This window comes from Euwallacea similis, chromosome 1 (assembly GCF_039881205.1).
Source record: "Euwallacea similis isolate ESF13 chromosome 1, ESF131.1, whole genome shotgun sequence".
In the NCBI taxonomy this organism is placed as follows: Eukaryota; Metazoa; Arthropoda; class Insecta; order Coleoptera; family Curculionidae; genus Euwallacea; species Euwallacea similis.
Window position 1 is genome coordinate 1,632,493 of NC_089609.1, and position 17,476 is coordinate 1,649,968.

A 17,476-nucleotide genomic window follows, 5' to 3' on the forward strand; every position below is an offset into this window, starting at 1 on the left:
TTTTTGAATATCCGTGTTTAATAATTTTAGTAACTAAAAAACTTTGATGAATCTGAAATAAATTTTGTAACGAAAAACGTGTCAACCTTTCGTCTACTCGCGCTATCGAAACACTTTCTGAAAAATTCCATTTTTGCTGAATTCAGTGTCGTTCGAGGCGTCAAAACTAAGTCAAAAATGCAGGGGATAATTCAAAACTGCTATTTGTACGCGAAACTAAAAATGTTCGTGTAATTCACCTAAATTTAGATTCACTCAGGGGATGAAACGAAACTGAGAAAATCAGGAGAAATCTCAGTAATACCAGTGCGTGAGATGAATCCGCGAGCAAATGAAAGAAAAAGAGAGCCAAAACATTCGAGAAACATATAAAAACTACGGGAAATTTAATGAAGTAAAAGTGTCCTATAAAACGACCTGAATTCAGGGAATGAAACAAAGGCAAAATGCTCAAGGGAAAATTTGCAACTATGGGCACGTGAGAGCTGATCACCTCCAATGAAACGAGTTCGCTTGAGAGTCGTTTAGAGGGTCATTTACGAAGTCAAAAGATCAGGAAAAAACCAGAAAATACTCGAAAGTTTAACCATTAGAAAAGTTCTATAAAGCAAATTGAAATCAGGGTCGTTCTGTTAGGGGATAAAATAATCCCAAAAAAAAAAAATTCGAGAAACAAGACAAATCGCTGGGTTTGAACGGATCTCGCGGCTCAAATATCTCGCAAGGTGGACTCGGCTGCGTGATGTGAATACAAAAAAGCTAAAAAAATCGAAGAAAAAAGATTGTTTCTAATTCAATATTTTGAAAAGTTCTGGAAACTTCCAGAAATGAGATAAACGATTTTCTGCGACTACTTCCTGCGGTTGTGGCAGCTCAAAAAAAGTCTTAAAAACGTTTTAGATTTCAGCAAGGACTTGTAGAATTCAAGTTAATTCAGGTTAGGGGTGAACCATCAGAAGTAATGCTTTGCGACGGTTAATAGTGGGTGGCAAAGCAAACCGAAGGTGTTTTAGCGGGCAGGTCCCTGGGGCGAATCTTGTCCACCGCGCATTTGGCCACAACGAAGGTAGAGGTGACGGGGGGAGAGTGTCTTAGGACGATTTCATTTCGCTAAGAAAAACGGCTAAGGATAAGGTTATGCCCAAAAATTAAAAGAAAAATCACCGTTTCAGAGCATATTTCGAAAACTCGGAACATGTTTGAATAACGAAGTAAACCAGTTGAGGTTCAATGAATTCTCAGTGAAACTGAAGATTTGTGAGACGATTTAGGCAACTCAGGATCGATTTAGGATGTGAGGAGTAAGAAAATGTGGGAACTCTCTGGGGGTTGACACGGGGGTTTAAATCAAATGATTCTCGAGCATATTTAAGTGAATTTAAAAATGGTTTATCCCCTATCAATTTTAATTGATTGACCAGGCGTTTGGCATTATTATGATGCTTTTTTTCTAGTTTGTAAACAAGTTAAGCTATGAAACTTAATGGTAGTTAATTTTATTATTATCCGAATTATCTCCTAGGAAAAAATAGAAGTTTTGGCGTGACCCCAAACACATATTTCGGCCTATAGCAATGCACTAAACCGAAAAAATAGTCGCTATTTTTACTTTTATCGGTTTATGTGTTATTTTAGAAACCCTGACCTTGCCAACAACAACTTAATGAAGTAGAAAAATTCTATTTCGGTTTGTTATGACTTGGATAGTTTTCAAAAAAAATCCCACAGAAAAATCACTGAAAAAGGGATCTTTAGCAAGAAATTTTTTGCACAGGAATAATATAAAAGAAAAACAGTTCTTTTCCCAGCGCCAACACGATAAAGACTCGCTTATGACTTGGGCAGGGTTTACACATTGGTGACTTTCTGGTCTAATTACGTATTCCAGCAAGAAAAATCTCCAGTTCATATGGTTCGTATAACAAAACACTGGTTTTCTGACCACTACATTTATGTCACGGAGTGGTCCGCGAAGAGTCCAGATCTAAACCCAATAGAGAATTTATGGGATATTTATAATAGCTCGCAAGGCCTACGATCAGGGACGGCGGCAGTTTGTCAACATTAAGGACCCGAAGAAAAAAATTGCTAAAGAGCGGTATAGTAGTGCCCCTGAAATTTTCCAAGGGCTAATCGAAAATATAAAGGACCGAGTATTTAACATCATGCAGAGGAAAGGGAAAACCATACGATTGTGAAGATGTTTCGACCGAAAATTTTTCATTTTTCAGATGTTAAATTGTAAAATAGCTCAAAATCTTAAGAAAAAAATTGAGGGTGGTCCTATGCTTTTTGGACGCACTTTGTTGGCGATCGCCATAATTTAACTCACGCTGTAACCTTTTTTCGGCTTGTCCCCCGTCACTGATTTTTTCTGTGTATATCATAATAATAGGGGAGATGAGAGTCTCCCCTTTCAGCCCCCAGTCGCCCCGCAACTTGTTTTAATAGCAGTCGCCCAGGTAACAAAAAGCGCGGGGAATAAACAGATACTATAGTGGAACGAGTGTATATATGCGGGCACAAAAGTAAAGGGCGGCCGGAGGGATGCTGGGGGGAAATAAAGATGAAAACATTGCAGGTTTTATTGCGGTATTGATTATAAAATCAATAAAATATGGCCCAGGCAGTCGGCGAAAAGAAACGGGAAAAATATGGCTGATTCTTTCGGAAGTTTATCATGTGAGGGGAGGCATTAGGACCTGATTCTGCAGTGTCTCAAATGAAGAGGAGCAGACTTTTATCGAAAACTATTAACATAATGACGAATTGTGTGATTATCAAAGGCAATATGTGACTGTGAGCAAACATGGCGCATTCCAAGAAGTTTGGTGTTGACCCAGAAGATAGTACCGAGACTGATAGTTTACACTCGTTTTTTGCCTTTTTGCCTACCTGGAAATCGAAGATAAAAAATCAAATATTTGATTACAGCCTACGAAGGGTTCGCTCGAGTTGATTGGACTTAAAGGCAGTTTCGATAAGATTACGTATTGATGATGTCAGGCTCATTACCCACTCCTAGCGAGAGCGCTCTCTACTTTAATGCCCGAAATACCGAATTGGCTTCTGTATAAATATATTTATTTCAAAAACATCCTCCTCGGCCTATAAACAACAGACCAAAAGCATAAACCTCCCCCTTTCGTTGGGAAAAAGGGGGGTAAACTCCTCTTCTGGAAACGGCGAGCGTTCTCTAATCTAATACGGGTTGTTGTAGCGAATCGGAACGAAATGAAAGAAGGGCATAGAACAGAATAAAATTAAAATGTTGAAGCATTGCGCAACTACGGCGGGAATAGCCCGCGAAGAATTTAATGATTTTTTGGGGCCCAAATGGCGGTGGGGCGCCGGGGGAGCCCTCATTAGCATAGGCGGAGCAATTAAAAATATCTCTCGCGAACGATCCGCTAGGAAAAATCGCCGGATCTGCTCTATACAGCTAGAGGGGCGACCTTGAGCCCTGATTCCCGCCAGGGGCGCAGCAATAAAGGCTTAGCACAAGGTTTCCAATTCAATAGGCCATAGACAACAGCAACTGGAAATTTATAAAGCGCACATCCGCCCTCAAAAGCCACCAATTTTCAAATCCTCAACCTCTACAAATTCCCTAAATATTAATTTTTTTTAATTCATGAAGCTTCTTACTCTCACCGCGCCATCTACATCTAAGGTAGCTAAACTGAGCTGACCTTAGATCAGATTCGTTCGTGGATTAAGATGAGAAAATCCCATGCGCTCAACTTGCTGCGGTGTTGCTATCTGTGAACAAATTTATGAAGCTCAAAAGATGGCTCTAAGTTTGAAGTTGACCTGTTCATTAAAAATCATTGCAGCTAAGATTTCCCGTACTGGTTTTCCCGATTATAACGTTTTTCCCGCAAGCCCCTGGGCATAGATTATAACGTTTTCTAGCAAGTTCGACTACACGCAAACAGGATGCTGAGGGTTAACGTCAGAGTTGACAATAAATAACCAATTTTACAATCACGTTTCCAAATTGTATTATATCTGTGATAATCTCTATAGCAAATAGTTCTACAGGGCGTCCACGTTCAGTAGCACTGAAAGATCCTCATAAAAGCAATTAAGCTCAATTGAGGATGATTTTCACTGCCCTATAGTGGAGAAAAATCGACGCTAGATAGCGCCAGGCGATTTCAACTACTGAAAGATTGAAGATTTTCCTCTACAAATAACGCGTATTTATTGCACCTATAACTTTTAATTCCAGAATAACTTGTCTAAAGTGCCAATTTCATCTTCATTCACGAAAGCTGTTTTCCTGTTAAATACATTTGTCAGCTATTATTCTATTGTTCAATAGCTAACTATGTGCTTATCTGAAATTAAGCTTCAAGTACATCAGTGATTAGGTAAATTCATTAATGGGATGAATAGTGTGATATTTCTGGCTTTCAAACATATTTTTCATGCACGCATGAGCTTAATGAACAAGAATCTGTAAGATCTGTGTGACAACAGAGTTATGATAGTAGTTCTAGATAAGTGACATTTTTATCAATTTGCTGCGTAAAAGATGTAGACTAATAAATAACTGTCGAATATAATCGCAAAAATTGTTTACTGATTGATAGAAAAGTTGCTATAAATTGAATAAAATATAGTTTACCGGAGAAGAAATCGAGAAAATCAGATATTCCCGAGAAGATTCTTAATAAACAGGAATTTAATTCTAAGACTTTCTGAATGCCGAGGCCGATTAGATGAAGACGGGGCGCCTATTGAATGGAGCTATGTGCGATATTTTGCAACCCTCCAGTCTCAAAAACCCACAGAGATATTGCCACCTGGTATATGAAGAATTTGAAAGCTCATCCAGGCGATTAAATTAAGATATATTTTAAGGCATTTGCATCAGCGGTTCCAGAGATACTGGTCCTCAAAGGTTGAGAGAACGAATGGAAAGGAGGAAAATATTGAGAAATAGAAATCGTCCACTTTTCAATATTTTCCGAACTTAATTTACCACTAAACTGCTATTTTACTCGTTTAGTTTACCGCTAAAATGATAAGCAAGAGATGTGCTTCTGCTGTTCTCAAGGCAATTTTTTCGGCAAGGAATTTTTCGGTGCCAGTTCTCAAAAATTTGTTATTTTTCAATACACTTGGAGCCTTTGGTAGGTTGCCATAAACTCCCCTCGACAGTAAAATGAGGCTTTTAATTTTAAGTCCCTTGAAAAGGCCTAAAAGTCTTTACTTTCTTATTCTCAAGACAACTCTTCTAGACTCTTATAGACGATCAGTGTTCCTCAATAGCTTCAGAGCCGTTTCTCAAGACCTCCTGAGCGCTATTAACAAAAATTATCATGTTAGAATTCAACACTAAAGTGAATACCTTTATCTCAACACAAGTTCATTTCCTCTTAGTCTAAAGATGATGTTTTGGCAAGAATGTTACGCCTTTGTATCTGGATTTGAGAAACGGAGAAATGACTTCTGAATCTCTCTGTTTTCTCTTATTCTCAGAAAAAAATTACTTCTTAGTGAGTTCAGAAAGCAGTTTTTCTGTGCCTTACGGCGGTCCGGCACAAAGTGCAAAAGTAACGCGAAACTTAAGAAAGCTAAGGCAGCCTTCGTGTGTTCCGATTCTTAAGGCCATTCAAAACTGTAATTACTCATTTCTTAATGATTTATTGGTTCATTTCTCAAAACGCAAATGAAACTCCTGAACTCGGTTTTAAAAGCTTAAAATGATTGACACACTGAAAAACAGAAGAAAGATAAATAATGACTGAAGAAAGAGCGATATACAGATAATTTCGTGTTGGTTCATGCTTATAGTAGCAAGTTCATGCCAGAGGCCCGAAATCTACAAAAAATTTGTCCAGTTCATCAGCTAAACATGACCGAACTTTACTATTTTGGCTTTTAATGTGAAATTTCAAACCATGTATTTCAGAAATTGTTTATGAAACGTTATCGAAGTGCTTTTAAGATATAAAAGTCAAGGTGAAATGATTAAAAATTCAAAATCATTGTAGACAAATTTGCAAGATTTTTCCTTTTCGACGTTTTGTCGAGAAAATTTTGGGCTTGAGAGGCATTAACAAGATTTTTTTTATTTCCTTTAAGCACAAAATTTCATATAAAAAAGTATCCAAATAAAAACCCGGAAAATCGACCCGGAAACGCCCAAGAAAAAAAAAGAAAACCCTTCTGAGCTTATTTTTCAAGGCACACGGGAAACCCTTGAAGTTGTCTAATATCTGTATTTCTTATTGCTAGGTTTTAAAGCCTCTCAATGCCTTTCTCTGAAGAGAATCCCTCGGCAGTGAAAATCGATAAAGACAAGAGGAAAAATTAGAAGAAAAGATAGAAGAAACATATCAGCGAGAGATGCCCAGAAGATTTTTTCAAAGGGCTTTGATTTGAGTCACTTTTCTAATGAATTTGATTGAAATAAATTTTTCAAAGAGGCTAAATCTTTAAGGGAAACATCTTAATATCTGAATTTGTACAATTTATTATTTAACTGAATGTAAAACTTTTATAAAGACGTCTGAAATAAAATTTACAAAAATGGACTCCCTCGAAAGTCCTCTAGATAATCTCGATTCGATTTTCAATGTAAAACGCCGATTGCTGGTTTCATTCATATTTTTTTGCATTACTGTAGGAAATTTACAGTGATGTATAAGTTCTTAATGAGTCGAGAAAAATATGCTGCAGCTGAATACCAGCTACAGTAACGCATGGATTTTTATATGAAATTTTTAATACATTTTTCACAAAATTTCATAATGTACATTAATTTGTTCACATACAGGGTGTCCAAGGTTTTACAATCTGGACTTCTGGAGTGGTCAGAAAAAGGAATTTTAATGCAGGGTGCTCTGAATAGTTCCTTCAATTCAAAAACACATGATCCTCGAGAAATATATTCGATGTCTTAAACTTCATTCTCAATATTTCATTAAACGGCAATAAAATTTATGGACACTATTCGAGAACTGCATTAAAATTACCAGAGCCCTAGGCATCCTTCGAGGAAACGTCTCTCTAAGGGCCAGTAACAGGAATTTTATGTCCCCGTTTAAATTTGACTGAACCAAAAAAGGCTTCCAAACGTTTAGAAACGCATAGATATCAACGTTCTTTAGAGAGAGAAATGTCGAGTTAAAAAGACCGAAAAATTAAAGACTTTGTAGATACATTATCAAAATATTTTCTATGAGTTTTTAACGCACAAAATCAATTGTAAAATTTTTTTTGCAAAAATTTCTACTTCACAAAATTGACTTAAAAAACAAAATTTGATTTTTTCCAATTTCGTGCAAAAAAAACAAAATTTTCTAGGTACCTCTCATTAAACGGAAATAAAGAAAAACTTACCAACACAAGAAAACGAAACAAAAACCCGGAAACGCTCCCAATCAAAAAGCAAAAACCCGCTAAACCGTCAGCAGCACCATAACTTAAGACTCAGTACCATTGAAGCAGTACCAGTCCAGGGTCGCACGTGACGTTGAGTACTCTGCGGAGCGATCACTAGGCACGTCTAACCATCCGCTCGTAGAGTCTAGTAATACTCTAACGACCTCATGATTTTGGTACTCCCGAACCCCTAAACTTGTAGGACCACTTTTTATTTGGCATTCGCAAAATCATAGGTACCTGTCGAGCGCACACCTGAGCAGGGGGGGAGAGGGGGAGACGGCGCGGTTTTTGGGGGCCCCCTCCGGTCGCCGCGATGCAGTACAGTTAGCGAAAATCGAGATTTGCAACAGCCAGTTTTCGGCCATCCCAATTTCGAGTCGGTGAGATGGACCCTCTACTTTCAAACAGGTCCGGACTCTAAAAACCAACCTTTAGCATCGTTGATAATTAAGCCCCAGATCATTTCGAGGGAAGTATCTGTAGACGTTACAAAGATCTTCTCCAGTTAAAAAGCATTGGAAATTGTGACGTCATAGTGGGCCTTCTCGCCCAAATCTAGTTCTGCCTCTTTGAATTTTCTTGAAAATAACCTGAAAAAATCAAAGAAATAAATATCTGCAGGAAGTGCTGAAAAACGATTGTTCCAAATTATTTCCGCTCGGATAAAAAGTCTATCAAAAGTCAAATGTCATTTGGGAGATGATGAGGGTCCCAGTGTCAAATTTGACAGTCAGTCAGAGTAGCTACACCACTGACAATTCGGAAAATCCACTATCTCACTTGTATTTAAAGCGTTTTCCAACCGATCAATTAGCAAACAACAAATAGCAAATTTCACTTAAAAATTTTTTCGTTTCGTTGTTTTCATTCAATATTATGGTACCCTTCTTGCCTTCTTTTGAAATTTAATTAATTTCCTTTCCTTGCTCTAGCTTCAGTTTCTATCTTCGGTATTTAATTTTCTATTATTCCGTCATGTTAGATTGTTCTTTCTCCTTTATCTTGTTATGTCTATCGTTACTATCATTTTATCTTCTGATTTAGATCCCCGTATTATTATTCTAAACAGTATTTTGCGTTGATTTAATTTTTTTATGTCAGATATTTTATCTTTTTTCATATTTTTTCAACATTTTCATTTCATATTCATGCTTCACATTTGTATGCGCGTGTGGAACATCTGCTTCACGTGTCTACCTACGCAAAAACAGCGATAGTTTTCTTTTCCTATCTGAAGCTCCGCCACTGATTTCTCCCACATTCAAGTGCCCAGTTTTTATCTTATCTTCCACCTGAAAAAATAGGTTCATACCTAATTTGTTAACATCCTATTTAAAACTGGCCGAATCTGGTTAATAAGTTTTTTGTTATTGTTATCGCGCTAATTGCATACGAACCGTAGCCTTTGGTTTCGATATTTGGGAGTCTGAAATCAGTTTCATCTTGGAAAATTTCTCAGAAAACTAGTTTGGGATTAAGCGAGGTTTACTGTTAGTGGACTCAATTTTAAGTTTGAATCATAACGGTGCAAATGGGCCTTAAGGTTAGGAATTTTTCAACAACCAACGGCACGTCCTGAGTTTAACCGTGCATCAGGACTGAGACGAAATTGATTGGGTTCAACTGGACTTAAACAATACTTGAGTAAGAGTGTAGATAGAGTTTAGATGAGACGCCTCCTTCCCTGTTTGAGATAAATGGAATAACTCTCGAAAAGTAATTTTTTAAACACACGCTTAGGCTGAAGGGTCATTTGTGACTCCTGGCTGAGTCCCTCCCTGCCTCTCGCAATTTCTCTATCTGTCTCCCCTTTAAGTTTAAAAAAACTATCGCTCTCTTTCTCGCTTAGGGGGCTTTGTGCAAATTTCGATTAGCGCACTGGTCCCCTCTAAAAAGGGTTCCGTGCGAAAGAAATTTTACTTCTTCGTTTCAAACAATAACCTGTCCCACAGGGGGGCCCTGCGAGTCCGAGAGAGATGCAGCTACATTTCGGTTTTATGCATGAAAAATTTTAGAGGTCAAGACACTTTATTGCAGACATGCCTAAGGTTTCGTGTGGGTTGCTGCGATGGTAATTTCGGGGGTCTTGGCCGCTTTGGAGGATGGTAGGTGATGAATTGATAGATCAGGATGTAAGCGAGTAATTATAGGGGGTTTCGGGTGGTGGAGAGAGGTGTCGGTGACCTGAGACATGGCCAAAAAAAGAGAGAGGAAAGAGGCCCCGTGATGGTTATAGGAAAAATCTTTTTAGATATTTAGCTGGCCAAAAAAATTTGGAGAACTCGGCTTCACGAAGGGGAAAATGACTCCAAAATCGCTAGATTTTAGTATTAGGGCAAGCCCTTCTGTTATTGGTAGGTTCGGAATATTCGATAATATGCAGGATGCCCAATGGAAAGCACTCGGGTTCAAGAACTTAAGGAGGATCGTGTCAAAGACTTCATTTAAGAAGCATTGAAAAGACCTGTTATTAATCCCCGTATTACTCGAAAACTGAGAGATCGATACGGAGGTTTTAAAGACAAAATAACCCCCATAATGGGAAAATTGAAAAATTGGCTCAATGTACAGGGTGTTCTACACCAAAAATTATAGTTCACGTATCTCAAGCTTTGGCAAATTGTTTTATAAAATTTGCGGCATGTCCTCATGAAAGTTTAAGTAACTCGAAAACCGATAAAGCTAGCTATAAGAAAGTATATAAAGGAATTGCTCATTGTGCTCGGTAGGTTTACACTGTGTAAAAGTACACAGGGTGCCCTATGGAGGACGCTCGAGAGTCGAAGATTTAAAAGGAATCCATCATTAGAAACCGACTTTCATTAATCCTAAGACGACTCGAAATCTAAGAGCGATGGTATCTCTACAGGTAAACTAATCCTAAAGACTAGCAGATTAAAAAATTTTATAATATACAGGGCGTCCCACATGACAATGTAAAGTTTTAGCGCCGGAAGCAGTGCGAAAGTGTCTTTCCAATTTTTGGAAATACCTCCAAATTAATCAATAAAATCTCGTTTCTTTAAGTTTTAAGGGTGGAATATCGATATTAGTTCATTTTAAGGGCACAATTACCAACGTCCTGATGACTTTAACTGGCACAAGATTTCAACAGGAAGCTTCTCGAATTCCATAAGAGCCATAAATTATACACCACACCACGAATTAAGTGACATTTTGAAGTGATACGAAAATAAATAAAAACCAAGAATTTGGCATTATCAAAGGCCAAAGGCATCCTCGATTGGGTACATACGTGAAGCCGGAGATCGCGGGTTGTTTGCCTATTATGCTGCAGATAACCTTCAAACTTCTATGATCTTATTAAGCTTTATCTACTAAGAACAACGGTTAATTACTCCGCATAAAAATAAATTTCGCTAATTAAATTGCAAACTTTATTCCATCTTTATCTGCGCGATGACTTCATGGATAAGTCGGTGAGATGAACCATCGGGTTCTCGTCAAACGGAAGAGAGACAGACACAGCTCTGGCATCGCCGTTTAAGTGATCTTTTCGTTAAACAAAGATAGAGCCACTTGAAATGCATTCAACAAAGATTTTTTTATTTACTGACAGCGGCATAGAGATGTCCCCGTGACCTTTAAAGATTAAAAGTGTTATTTTTCTGTTTAAGACTAAGCAATTGCATTGCATTCTATTTCAAAATATGTTGTGTGCTTATGGCCGTAAATGACCCAGAAAGGTTGGTTTTTGAATATACGCCCATCAGACGCAATTTTTATATTTGGGTAAATATAACGCAGTCTCCGGGGGTGCGGAGATGCTCTAAAACCAGAGGTTTTATCCGGGATAATAAAACTTTCCTTTACGCAAATTTCATAAAACTCCGCCTGAATTTCCCTAATGAAAGTGAAAAAGCCAAGGACACGTCGAAACTCTCTTTGCCCCCCCTCTTTTCAACCTCCCTCTCAAGCACAGGCCTGAACTAAGAAAACTTAAAAAATTTTTTTAATTATTTTTACAGGACTTGTTTCAACTTTTACGTACTTCAGTTATCTCAGTCCTAAAACCCATTAACTTTTTTCGGATTCTAGACAGTGACATATTTACAAAACCCCTAAATGCTCAGGGAAATCTCCAGTCCCTCCCTGCCTCCCCACGCACTTTTCCCTCATTTTCTTTGCATTTCCCGGGCCAGCTAGCGCTCTCGGTGCTTAGTTTTAAAACTTAAATTTTGTAGGGAAGAATGTCTTAGTTACACAAAATCAATAAAGCTAGAGAGCTTTCAAGGAGAACCAACTACATTTTAAAACACCCCCGTTGGCGGGAAGCTGTTCATTACGGGGGGTGGCTCCCCTAAGAACTGAAAAATTACGCAAGGGCTCGCGGACATAGTGGAAATGGATAGTTTGCATAGTCTTAGGAGGTGTTAGTTCCAGTCTGTACTATAATTGGTAGAGTAATGAAACTGGGTGTTGTGAAATTTATGAAAATTTTTGTTAAGGGTGTTTAAATTTGGAATATTTCGTGCTTGCGCAGAAATAGGTACCATAAGTACGAACTAGGTACTAAAATTACAAAATGAAAATTTGTAAGCAATTAATCATCATAGAAAAATGGGAAATAGAACTGGCCATAAACAGTCGCAAAGTAAAGTAGATAAGATGAAGAAATTGCGAACATTTTTAGATTTGGTTTTGAAGAGTGTGTCAAGTCAGCCAAAATCAACATATGAAATAAATGGGTAAGAAACCCATTTTTGAACAGAGCGACTGTTAAATCACTTTCTGCAGGTGCGTAAGTGCAGCTGCTTCATTTGTGTGTAAATTTCCAATTTGTAATTTTTTTAGTTACTCCATATTAATGGCACCTCATTCTGTGTAAACGTTAAAAATGACAAAACTCAAACTATTTCCCGCAGAACGCGAATCTTCTATTCAATTAAGTGTATTATCTAAGACTTTTTCAAGTTAGGCAACTTGCGTTTTAATGAATAATCCAATTCTACTGCTCAGTATGCGCATTTTGAGCACACATTTTTTATATCGATCTCTCCGAGTTGGGCCTAATTCGAGAAAAAACGCAATTGAAAATTTCCATTTCAGATATTTTAGGAAAAGAAAAAACACAAACAAAAAAACGGAGAAAAAGAAAAACGGAACTGGAAAAAGTCAACAATTTTAATAAAGGATATTGTTACGGCGAGCGGCCGGCAGAGGTAATAACCCAGAAAAAAAGGGTCTATCGCGGCTCGGGCTCGACGTGTGATTTATTACTTCTTTTTATGTATGTTGCGTAATCTGGCATGTTTGTTTATGTCAATGTTTGTCTGTTTTTAAAAAAAATATGGAATCTCCTATTCATAGGATTTTAGCTGTAGAATGAAAAGTCCTTCAAAAGTATTGTGAAGAGATAAAGTACCACTCTGCGTGTTTAGTAATCGGAACTAGGAATTGAGGCTTTTTCTGATTTTTTAGTGAGTTCAGTTATAAACCAGTTTATTAGAACGTCAGAAAATTAATCAGAACATCTGAAGTAACAATGGCTGATGGAAAATTTTAATCTGGAGGGTGGGGGGTTCCATTAAACCTCCTTTGAGAGTCATAACGTTGCATTTGGATTACCTTGATACCTAAAAGAAGAAGAATTAACAATAAGTAAAGACTTACTTGAGGTCGACCCGGATGAATCACCTGTAACTAAACGACGGCTTTTATCAACGACAAAAAAAGCATTTTGCCCAAAGGGATTTACTTGTCCTTTCACACTGATTTCGAAGTTAACATTACAACAATTATGGAAAAGGAAATTTCTAAGGTTAAAGCTGCGGAAAAAGGAATTACAGTGAATTTTTATAAATGTTTTGCTGGCCTGTGGCGGCTGGTAATTTAGAACAGAATGGGCCGAATGCATAACAAGAGCATTTATTCGAGTTCAGTAAGTAAAAGCTTTTATTATGAGAGTGACGGATCTGATGTAAAATTATTTCGAAAAATTTCCTGTTTTACCTCTGGTGTTCAAATCCCCAAAGCACTGTGTTTAACCAACATCGATGTATAGAGTGTTTCAAATAGAAGCTATTAGAAATAAGTTAAATGTGATTCGATTGCGGTAAAAAAATCGTAATTAAAGATATTTTCATTTGTTTAGAAATTGTCTTCCAGTCAAATTAATGATATTTTCACTTTTTCTCGATTTCATGAGTGCCTCAAGCTCCAATGGGCGTCAAGTTATTTAGCATGGAATTTTTGTTATTTTTTATTTATATTGTCCTATTAATGCGTCACTTTAAACGTCCAAAATTCTCAAGATTCTTATACAGGGTAAGTCAGAACTATAAAATTAAACTTCTAGGGATTATTTAGTGCAATAATAGAAGACATTTGAGTATAAGAACCCGTGTTCCGAAATGTCTCTCCAAGTCACCTCGGTCTTATAATGCTTAAAAACAGTTATATACAAAAATGTATTTTATCCAGTTTTAGTACGTTTCACATTAATTTGCTTGCACAAAATAACACCACAGTAATTGTTTAAAAGGTCGTCCTTACATTTAAATGCACCCGACGTACATGGTTTCTGCCGACTTGGCTAAAAATTTGATATTCGTTTTGAACGACTTCAAATGTCGTAGTAATTCGTGCAACCATGTCTTATTCTGCTTCTATTGGCGTTTCATTAACCAGAGACTTTATATGTCCTCACAGAAAGAAACCTAAAGGTGTCAGGTCGGGTGATCTAGGGGGTCACGGAACTGGACTACCTCTGCCGATTCAATGTTGTCCGAAATGACAATTCAAACAATTATTGTAGTGTTATTTTGAACAAGCAAATTAAAGTGAAACATATTAAAACTCGATAAAACACATTTTTGCGCATAACTGTCTTAAAGCATCATAAGGCCGTAGCGCCTTAGGGAGACATTTCGGGACTTGGGTTCTTATGCTCAAATGTCTCCATTGTTGCTCTAAATAATCCCTAGAAGTTTGACCCCATAGTTTTGAATCTCTCTGCAGATACACTTGCGCAAAAATGTAATAATTTCTTAAAATGATGTGCTCTTTACTTTTAATTTGTTTAATTATGCGTTTATTCCCATGATGTGTAATGCTGCCTCGAACACTTACATAACGCACTAAGATCGCCAATTTTTTAATGCGAAAAACGTAGGAACGAACAAACAGGAATAATGTTTACTGACGCATTTTATTTTAATGTTTTGACTTCGTTATTATCAAAGGACAAAATAAAAAAAAACAATAATGGGGCAATTATTTTCATTGTTTTTTTGCAATTATCCAAAAACAGGAAGACCCAGATGTTTTTTTTTGGGTATGAGGCATGTACACACGTGCCCCATCTTTTGACTTTGACCATACATTATGCAACTTAAATGCACGTTTGCATTGCAAAATCTAGAGTGGCTGGCACCTTGACCCAAGACCAAGTTCCAAACGAAGGTTCGCTCATGTAAACTAATTTCCTCTCATGGGAAATGTCCCTTCTCGGCCTCATAAGACTTACCTTAATTACTCAGTTCAGTAAGCTTCCATTGTATAATCGTCACCTAGAAATATAAAAACACCTTATCACCACTATACCATTCCGAGATACGTAGACATGTAAACGATAATAGTCAGTTCAGTATCCCGATACTAACTAACACAAAAATTCTAGGCGATTTTTTTTTTGGTAGTGAATTTTCGCGTTAGATTAGGTCGAGTGCAAATAATGCTCTAAATACTTTGAAACTTAATACTACTGATAATTTTCCATTGGTCCAGCATCACACCGTATTTCTGGTGGTTTTGTTTTTGAGGCCCCGGTGTTGTCGTAGGTTCAGCAACGTGTTTTTATTTGAATTTTTGTTAATACAGCAGATTTATCTTGCTTGTTGTGCTGCTGTTGGCGTAGGTTATTTATGTTCTGACGTTGTTCTCAACGCCATACTTGCGAATTTTGGGCGTGAGAAGCTAACGACCTTAACCGACCACCCCAATTCCAACAACAATGCCCATCCCTGACCTATGACCCTGTACGAAGGGGCTAAGATCTATGCAATTTTTTTCGCGAAAAAATTGCACACATCAAACCGGTTGTTTTGGCTATTCACCAACGTCTATACAAACCATATAGAACAGGAGTTTTTTCTGTTTTCTTATTATAGGGCCCCCTCCGTCTTCAAATCCGCAAAGGGAAGCAGACTTGTGCCCTTTTGTCTATGAAATGTATGAGGAATTGCAGGGTTGCCACATTTTAAGAGAAGGGCGGTATTTGGTGGACAGTGACTAAATGAGTAATTTCTTTTCCAGAAATTTCGATTTTCCATTTCTTTAAAGCCAAAATTTAATTTTTTCGCAACTTTTTACGCAATATTTCCATATTTCGAGTCTCCTTTTCCTCGGCGGAAATTTGAACTTAAAATAATACAAATTTGCTCATTTAGAGTCTTTTTAGAGGCTCAAATATCGATTCAATTAAAAATATGAAAATTGATACATTCCTGCGAAAAACTCTGGTTTCGTTATTTCATTTTTGAATGACAATATTTCGCCGCCAAATTCCAGACAAAAATTAAAATGTTCCGATTTCACATCGGGGTCAAAAATTCCCAAATTTAAATCGAATTTTGGAATTTTGTGTTGGGGTTAAAAGATGAAATACTTTAAATTTTAAATAGAAAATCGCAATTTCGACGTCAATTTGCCGTCTATTATCAAAAAGTAAATAAATTCAGACATCGCTCTTGTGTTGCCTCATCCAATGAGACCCTCCTCCGCCACTATTTCCTAACCAATCACGTGACAAATTTCGCTAAGTACTTGGTGACTGACCCAAAAAATCAGTGGCGTAGAATGTCACTGTTGCAATTTTCCAGATGCTTCTTGTTTTGAATGATTTTTAACCTGAACTAACAAATATTTAAAATTTATAGTGTATTGGGCAGAAATAAACTCAATAGCACAATCTGGCAACATCTATGGATTACAACCCCATTCAGATGGGTTTTGCCATTGAATACCTGTTTTATTTGCGTATGTGTTTGTGCAAAAAATATTAGCGAACCTTTGTGCGTACACCCCATGTCTATGGGGCATTCGCATTGTGCAACAGGTTTGATATAAATTTCGTATTCAAAGCTTAAAACGATTGAGACTTTCGAGTTCAAGTTTCGTCAATAGGAAAAAAATGGATGAATATAGAAATAATCGAGCACGTCTAAAACATGGAGTCGTAGTACCAAATTCGGATTATGGCGCAGATACTATCGGAGCACGCTCATTGGTCGACGTTGCAAAAAAATATTTTTATCTATGGAAAAAGTGTGTAGTTTGCCGTATCAGGGAGCAAATGCTAATAGTCTATTTATGGATAAAACATGGGCGCAGAAATAGATTGATATCTGTTTAATCTTGCATTAGTGAAATAAATTTAGTGCTACTATCGCGCACACACAGGATTTTCTAGCTTTGTCTGTTCTGTATCGAATTTTTAGTGCACTTTATTATATCTTCTCTTTCTCTTGCAGATAACTAATTAGTATTTTACACTAAAAACTAAAAAAAAAACTTTTTTCTTTTTCTATTTTATTTAATTAATTTTTTTTGTTTTATTTTTATTGACTTTATATGAGATCGATTAGAAATTTTTTATTAAACATTTAAATAATAAAAAAAGGAAAAAAGAGAAGAGAAAAATACGGCTTTATTCGAGAGAGGCCAAAACTGTGTGTATCTATGGAAAACTAGGAACTATTCTGCAGAGATAGTGGGATAATTATAATAATGAATGGAAAGTGAATCATTTACAAAAGCTCACTATTGTAGCTGGCTCGTATTCCAACAGGGAACTCTGGTTTTCCGTCTTCGCAAGAGCACTAAAGGCTCCACCATGCTCAGCCATCACAACCATGATGTCTGATGATGGACATGGAGAGCGGAAATCTCTCTTCCTCTCTCTTCGATCATCGCAATTTCACTTAACACTCCTTTAACTTCCCCCCCAGAACTCATCAAAATTTCACTTAAAAGATCTTTTAAACTAAAAAGCAATAAATCGAAATATTTAATTTTGGGCTGACAGAAAAAATCTAAATCGAAAGGCAAAATG

General features: G+C 37.0%; 1 protein-coding gene across 2 annotated transcripts in view; it reads right to left on the reverse strand.

Annotated features, from left to right (window-relative positions):
• The window catches only part of br (broad-complex core protein), a 43,072-nt gene extending 28,069 nt beyond the window's left edge, over positions 1-15,003 (reverse strand). The window contains exon 1 of one of the 2 annotated variants that reach the window (XM_066396282.1): positions 14,891-15,003. The gene's annotated coding sequence lies outside the window, so the exon portion shown is untranslated. Of the gene's footprint in view, positions 1-7,356; positions 7,652-14,890 lie in introns of those variants that run through there. The other variant, XM_066396265.1, reaches the window with a different exon arrangement.
• Between the last annotated feature and the right edge of the window lie 2,473 nt (positions 15,004-17,476).